The sequence below is a fragment of the Hesperophylax consimilis genome, chromosome 17, assembly GCF_061612785.1.
Source record: "Hesperophylax consimilis isolate HC1 chromosome 17, BYU_Hcon_1.0, whole genome shotgun sequence".
Classification (NCBI taxonomy): domain Eukaryota; kingdom Metazoa; phylum Arthropoda; class Insecta; order Trichoptera; family Limnephilidae; genus Hesperophylax; species Hesperophylax consimilis.
The window spans coordinates 31,374,657-31,383,810 of NC_142852.1; positions in this window are offsets into that span (position 1 = coordinate 31,374,657).

The following is a 9,154-nucleotide window of genomic DNA, read 5'->3' on the forward strand; positions in this document are numbered from 1 at the left end:
CGATACACCCTGTATATACATGTTAAAAACAGTCAAGCCAAAAAAGTCTCCTATATTAATATTGATTGGAGATGGAGTTTTATTGCATAAAAAAAAAATAAAAAAATATATATATATTTTAGGTGAGGAGGGGAAGAATAGGAATTTAGGATGAGGATAGGAGATGCTCTGGATACATTCCATACTATAGTATTAATTTTCGATCGTACGAGTTACTTCTATTCGATATTTGTGAAGTGTATTGCTAAAAATATCTATGTTTTGAAATTTAGTATTATATTGGGCACATATACGTGGAATTGGTGAATTTTTTCTAAAGTTAGTTCTACATGTAGGTAAATGAAACAAATGGGATTGCCGTGTTGATCTTGTTGGAATATGAATATTTATTAAATTCATTAGCTCTGGTGAGTCGAGGCCATTGTTAAGAATTTTAAATAATAAAATTTGGTCAAAAACCAAACGTCGTGTAAGAAGTGAGTTGAATTTGTGGTAATTAATAGAATCGGCGTAATTTGAGAAATGTAAGTTTTGTTTATAATTAATGTGTTTAAAAATTTTTTTTTGAATTCTTTCGATTCTTTCAATGTGGGCTTGGTAAAAAGAGATATTGCATGGTCCTGATATATCAGAACGAATGGCAAGCCGAGTTGATGACCACACAAGGTCCCAACTGCTACCAACCGTCTGGAGCCAGTGAGACTATGGCATCCCCATGCTGGGTATGTTGTGAGGCTCAAGGTAATGGGGTGGGATGGATTCTTACATCCTACTCCACACAACATTATATCTACAATAAAACCATATCCGGTTCTTAAGTAGGAGATATTGCATGGTCCTGATATATCAGAACGAATGGCAAGCCGAGTTGATGACCACACAAGGTCCCAACTGCTACCAACCGTCTGGAGCCAGTGAGACTATGGCATCCCCATGCTGGGTATGTTGTGAGGCTCAAGGTAATGGGGTGGGATGGATTCTTACATCCTACTCCACACAACATTATATCTACAATAAAACCATATCCGGTTCTTAAGTAGGAGATATTGCATGGTCCTGATATATCAGAACGAATGGCAAGCCGAGTTGATGACCACACAAGGTCCCAACTGCTACCAACCGTCTGGAGCCAGTGAGACTATGGCATCCCCATGCTGGGTATGTTGTGAGGCTCAAGGTAATGGGGTGGGATGGATTCTTACATCCTACTCCACACAACATTATATCTACAATAAAACCATATCCGGTTCTTAAGTAGGAGATATTGCATGGTCCTGATATATCAGAACGAATGGCAAGCCGAGTTGATGACCACACAAGGTCCCAACTGCTACCAACCGTCTGGAGCCAGTGAGACTATGGCATCCCCATGCTGGGTATGTTGTGAGGCTCAAGGTAATGGGGTGGGATGGATTCTTACATCCTACTCCACACAACATTATATCTACAATAAAACCATATCCGGTTCTTAAGTAGGAGATATTGCATGGTCCTGATATATCAGAACGAATGGCAAGCCGAGTTGATGACCACACAAGGTCCCAACTGCTACCAACCGTCTGGAGCCAGTGAGACTATGGCATCCCCATGCTGGGTATGTTGTGAGGCTCAAGGTAATGGGGTGGGATGGATTCTTACATCCTACTCCACACAACATTATATCTACAATAAAACCATATCCGGTTCTTAAGTAGGAGATATTGCATGGTCCTGATATATCAGAACGAATGGCAAGCCGAGTTGATGACCACACAAGGTCCCAACTGCTACCAACCGTCTGGAGCCAGTGAGACTATGGCATCCCCATGCTGGGTATGTTGTGAGGCTCAAGGTAATGGGGTGGGATGGATTCTTACATCCTACTCCACACAACATTATATCTACAATAAAACCATATCCGGTTCTTAAGTAGGAGATATTGCATGGTCCTGATATATCAGAACGAATGGCAAGCCGAGTTGATGACCACACAAGGTCCCAACTGCTACCAACCGTCTGGAGCCAGTGAGACTATGGCATCCCCATGCTGGGTATGTTGTGAGGCTCAAGGTAATGGGGTGGGATGGATTCTTACATCCTACTCCACACAACATTATATCTACAATAAAACCATATCCGGTTCTTAAGTAGGAGATATTGCATGGTCCTGATATATCAGAACGAATGGCAAGCCGAGTTGATGACCACACAAGGTCCCAACTGCTACCAACCGTCTGGAGCCAGTGAGACTATGGCATCCCCATGCTGGGTATGTTGTGAGGCTCAAGGTAATGGGGTGGGATGGATTCTTACATCCTACTCCACACAACATTATATCTACAATAAAACCATATCCGGTTCTTAAGTAGGAGATATTGCATGGTCCTGATATATCAGAACGAATGGCAAGCCGAGTTGATGACCAAACTACGGTCCCAACTGCTACCAACCGTCTGGAGCCAGTGAGACTATGGCATCCCCATGCTGGGTATGTTGTGAGGCTCAAGGTAATGGGGTGGGATGTATTCTTACATCCTACTCCACACAACATTATATCTACAATAAAACCATATCCGGTTCTTAAGTAGGAGATATTGCATGGTCCTGATATATCAGAACGAATGGCAAGCCGAGTTGATGACCACACAAGGTCCCAACTGCTACCAACCGTCTGGAGCCAGTGAGACTATGGCATCCCCATGCTGGGTATGTTGTGAGGCTCAAGGTAATGGGGTGGGATGGATTCTTACATCCTACTCCACACAACATTATATCTACAATAAAACCATATCCGGTTCTTAAGTAGGAGATATTGCATGGTCCTGATATATCAGAACGAATGGCAAGCCGAGTTGATGACCACACAAGGTCCCAACTGCTACCAACCGTCTGGAGCCAGTGAGACTATGGCATCCCCATGCTGGGTATGTTGTGAGGCTCAAGGTAATGGGGTGGGATGGATTCTTACATCCTACTCCACACAACATTATATCTACAATAAAACCATATCCGGTTCTTAAGTAGGAGATATTGCATGGTCCTGATATATCAGAACGAATGGCAAGCCGAGTTGATGACCACACAAGGTCCCAACTGCTACCAACCGTCTGGAGCCAGTGAGACTATGGCATCCCCATGCTGGGTATGTTGTGAGGCTCAAGGTAATGGGGTGGGATGGATTCTTACATCCTACTCCACACAACATTATATCTACAATAAAACCATATCCGGTTCTTAAGTAGGAGATATTGCATGGTCCTGATATATCAGAACGAATGGCAAGCCGAGTTGATGACCACACAAGGTCCCAACTGCTACCAACCGTCTGGAGCCAGTGAGACTATGGCATCCCCATGCTGGGTATGTTGTGAGGCTCAAGGTAATGGGGTGGGATGGATTCTTACATCCTACTCCACACAACATTATATCTACAATAAAACCATATCCGGTTCTTAAGTAGGAGATATTGCATGGTCCTGATATATCAGAACGAATGGCAAGCCGAGTTGATGACCACACAAGGTCCCAACTGCTACCAACCGTCTGGAGCCAGTGAGACTATGGCATCCCCATGCTGGGTATGTTGTGAGGCTCAAGGTAATGGGGTGGGATGGATTCTTACATCCTACTCCACACAACATTATATCTACAATAAAACCATATCCGGTTCTTAAGTAGGAGATATTGCATGGTCCTGATATATCAGAACGAATGGCAAGCCGAGTTGATGACCACACAAGGTCCCAACTGCTACCAACCGTCTGGAGCCAGTGAGACTATGGCATCCCCATGCTGGGTATGTTGTGAGGCTCAAGGTAATGGGGTGGGATGGATTCTTACATCCTACTCCACACAACATTATATCTACAATAAAACCATATCCGGTTCTTAAGTAGGAGATATTGCATGGTCCTGATATATCAGAACGAATGGCAAGCCGAGTTGATTACCACACTACGGTCCCAACTGCTACCAACCGTCTGGAGCCAGTGAGACTATGGCATCCCCATGCTGGGTATGTTGTGAGGCTCAAGGTAATGGGGTGGGATGGATTCTTACATCCTACTCCACACAACATTATATCTACAATAAAACCATATCCGGTTCTTAAGTAGGAGATATTGCATGGTCCTGATATATCAGAACGAATGGCAAGCCGAGTTGATGACCACACTACGGTCCCAACTGCTACCAACCGTCTGGAGCCAGTGAGACTATGGCATCCCCATGCTGGGTATGTTGTGAGGCTCAAGGTAATGGGGTGGGATGGATTCTTACATCCTACTCCACACAACATTATATCTACAATTAAACCATATCCGGTTCTTAAGTAGGAGATATTGCATGGTCCTGATATATCAGAACGAATGGCAAGCCGAGTTGATGACCACACAAGGTCCCAACTGCTACCAACCGTCTGGAGCCAGTGAGACTATGGCATCCCCATGCTGGGTATGTTGTGAGGCTCAAGGTAATGGGGTGGGATGGATTCTTACATCCTACTCCACACAACATTATATCTACAATAAAACCATATCCGGTTCTTAAGTAGGAGATATTGCATGGTCCTGATATATCAGAACGAATGGCAAGCCGAGTTGATGACCACACTACGGTCCCAACTGCTACCAACCGTCTGGAGCCAGTGAGACTATGGCATCCCCATGCTGGGTATGTTGTGAGGCTCAAGGTAATGGGGTGGGATGGATTCTTACATCCTACTCCACACAACATTATATCTACAATAAAACCATATCCGGTTCTTAAGTAGGAGATATTGCATGGTCCTGATATATCAGAACGAATGGCAAGCCGAGTTGATGACCACACTACGGTCCCAACTGCTACCAACCGTCTGGAGCCAGTGAGACTATGGCATCCCCATGCTGGGTATGTTGTGAGGCTCAAGGTAATGGGGTGGGATGTATTCTTACATCCTACTCCACACAACATTATATCTACAATAAAACCATATCCGGTTCTTAAGTAGGAGATATTGCATGGTCCTGATATATCAGAACGAATGGCAAGCCGAGTTGATGACCACACAAGGTCCCAACTGCTACCAACCGTCTGGAGCCAGTGAGACTATGGCATCCCCATGCTGGGTATGTTGTGAGGCTCAAGGTAATGGGGTGGGATGGATTCTTACATCCTACTCCACACAACATTATATCTACAATAAAACCATATCCGGTTCTTAAGTAGGAGATATTGCATGGTCCTGATATATCAGAACGAATGGCAAGCCGAGTTGATGACCACACAAGGTCCCAACTGCTACCAACCGTCTGGAGCCAGTGAGACTATGGCATCCCCATGCTGGGTATGTTGTGAGGCTCAAGGTAATGGGGTGGGATGGATTCTTACATCCTACTCCACACAACATTATATCTACAATAAAACCATATCCGGTTCTTAAGTAGGAGATATTGCATGGTCCTGATATATCAGAACGAATGGCAAGCCGAGTTGATGACCACACAAGGTCCCAACTGCTACCAACCGTCTGGAGCCAGTGAGACTATGGCATCCCCATGCTGGGTATGTTGTGAGGCTCAAGGTAATGGGGTGGGATGGATTCTTACATCCTACTCCACACAACATTATATCTACAATAAAACCATATCCGGTTCTTAAGTAGGAGATATTGCATGGTCCTGATATATCAGAACGAATGGCAAGCCGAGTTGATGACCACACTACGGTCCCAACTGCTACCAACCGTCTGGAGCCAGTGAGACTATGGCATCCCCATGCTGGGTATGTTGTGAGGCTCAAGGTAATGGGGTGGGATGGATTCTTACATCCTACTCCACACAACATTATATCTACAATAAAACCATATCCGGTTCTTAAGTAGGAGATATTGCATGGTCCTGATATATCAGAACGAATGGCAAGCCGAGTTGATGACCACACAAGGTCCCAACTGCTACCAACCGTCTGGAGCCAGTGAGACTATGGCATCCCCATGCTGGGTATGTTGTGAGGCTCAAGGTAATGGGGTGGGATGGATTCTTACATCCTACTCCACACAACATTATATCTACAATAAAACCATATCCGGTTCTTAAGTAGGAGATATTGCATGGTCCTGATATATCAGAACGAATGGCAAGCCGAGTTGATGACCACACTACGGTCCCAACTGCTACCAACCGTCTGGAGCCAGTGAGACTATGGCATCCCCATGCTGGGTATGTTGTGAGGCTCAAGGTAATGGGGTGGGATGGATTCTTACATCCTACTCCACACTACATTATATCTACAATAAAACCATATCCGGTTCTTAAGTAGGAGATATTGCATGGTCCTGATATATCAGAACGAATGGCAAGCCGAGTTGATGACCACACTACGGTCCCAACTGCTACCAACCGTCTGGAGCCAGTGAGACTATGGCATCCCCATGCTGGGTATGTTGTGAGGCTCAAGGTAATGGGGTGGGATGGATTCTTACATCCTACTCCACACAACATTATATCTACAATAAAACCATATCCGGTTCTTAAGTAGGAGATATTGCATGGTCCTGATATATCAGAACGAATGGCAAGCCGAGTTGATGACCACACTACGGTCCCAACTGCTACCAACCGTCTGGAGCCAGTGAGACTATGGCATCCCCATGCTGGGTATGTTGTGAGGCTCAAGGTAATGGGGTGGGATGGATTCTTACATCCTACTCCACACAACATTATATCTACAATAAAACCATATCCGGTTCTTAAGTAGGAGATATTGCATGGTCCTGATATATCAGAACGAATGGCAAGCCGAGTTGATGACCACACAAGGTCCCAACTGCTACCAACCGTCTGGAGCCAGTGAGACTATGGCATCCCCATGCTGGGTATGTTGTGAGGCTCAAGGTAATGGGGTGGGATGGATTCTTACATCCTACTCCACACAACATTATATCTACAATAAAACCATATCCGGTTCTTAAGTAGGAGATATTGCATGGTCCTGATATATCAGAACGAATGGCAAGCCGAGTTGATGACCACACAAGGTCCCAACTGCTACCAACCGTCTGGAGCCAGTGAGACTATGGCATCCCCATGCTGGGTATGTTGTGAGGCTCAAGGTAATGGGGTGGGATGGATTCTTACATCCTACTCCACACAACATTATATCTACAATAAAACCATATCCGGTTCTTAAGTAGGAGATATTGCATGGTCCTGATATATCAGAACGAATGGCAAGCCGAGTTGATGACCACACAAGGTCCCAACTGCTACCAACCGTCTGGAGCCAGTGAGACTATGGCATCCCCATGCTGGGTATGTTGTGAGGCTCAAGGTAATGGGGTGGGATGGATTCTTACATCCTACTCCACACAACATTATATCTACAATAAAACCATATCCGGTTCTTAAGTAGGAGATATTGCATGGTCCTGATATATCAGAACGAATGGCAAGCCGAGTTGATGACCACACAAGGTCCCAACTGCTACCAACCGTCTGGAGCCAGTGAGACTATGGCATCCCCATGCTGGGTATGTTGTGAGGCTCAAGGTAATGGGGTGGGATGGATTCTTACATCCTACTCCACACAACATTATATCTACAATAAAACCATATCCGGTTCTTAAGTAGGAGATATTGCATGGTCCTGATATATCAGAACGAATGGCAAGCCGAGTTGATGACCACACAAGGTCCCAACTGCTACCAACCGTCTGGAGCCAGTGAGACTATGGCATCCCCATGCTGGGTATGTTGTGAGGCTCAAGGTAATGGGGTGGGATGGATTCTTACATCCTACTCCACACAACATTATATCTACAATAAAACCATATCCGGTTCTTAAGTAGGAGATATTGCATGGTCCTGATATATCAGAACGAATGGCAAGCCGAGTTGATGACCACACAAGGTCCCAACTGCTACCAACCGTCTGGAGCCAGTGAGACTATGGCATCCCCATGCTGGGTATGTTGTGAGGCTCAAGGTAATGGGGTGGGATGGATTCTTACATCCTACTCCACACAACATTATATCTACAATAAAACCATATCCGGTTCTTAAGTAGGAGATATTGCATGGTCCTGATATATCAGAACGAATGGCAAGCCGAGTTGATGACCACACAAGGTCCCAACTGCTACCAACCGTCTGGAGCCAGTGAGACTATGGCATCCCCATGCTGGGTATGTTGTGAGGCTCAAGGTAATGGGGTGGGATGGATTCTTACATCCTACTCCACACAACATTATATCTACAATAAAACCATATCCGGTTCTTAAGTAGGAGATATTGCATGGTCCTGATATATCAGAACGAATGGCAAGCCGAGTTGATGACCACACTACGGTCCCAACTGCTACCAACCGTCTGGAGCCAGTGAGACTATGGCATCCCCATGCTGGGTATGTTGTGAGGCTCAAGGTAATGGGGTGGGATGGATTCTTACATCCTACTCCACACAACATTATATCTACAATAAAACCATATCCGGTTCTTAAGTAGGAGATATTGCATGGTCCTGATATATCAGAACGAATGGCAAGCCGAGTTGATGACCACACAAGGTCCCAACTGCTACCAACCGTCTGGAGCCAGTGAGACTATGGCATCCCCATGCTGGGTATGTTGTGAGGCTCAAGGTAATGGGGTGGGATGGATTCTTACATCCTACTCCACACAACATTATATCTACAATAAAACCATATCCGGTTCTTAAGTAGGAGATATTGCATGGTCCTGATATATCAGAACGAATGGCAAGCCGAGTTGATGACCACACAAGGTCCCAACTGCTACCAACCGTCTGGAGCCAGTGAGACTATGGCATCCCCATGCTGGGTATGTTGTGAGGCTCAAGGTAATGGGGTGGGATGGATTCTTACATCCTACTCCACACAACATTATATCTACAAATAAAACCATATCCGGTTCTTAAGTAGGAGATATTGCATGGTCCCTGATATATCAGAACGAATGGCAAGCCGAGTTGATGACCACACAAGGTCCCAACTGCTACCAACCGTCCTGGAGCCAGTGAGACTATGGCATCCCATGCTGGGTATGTTGTGAGGCTCAAGGTAATGGGGTGGGATGGATTCTTACATCCTACTCCACACAACATTATATCTACAATAAAACCATATCCGGTTCTTAAGTAGGAGATATTGCATGGTCCTGATATATCAGAACGAATG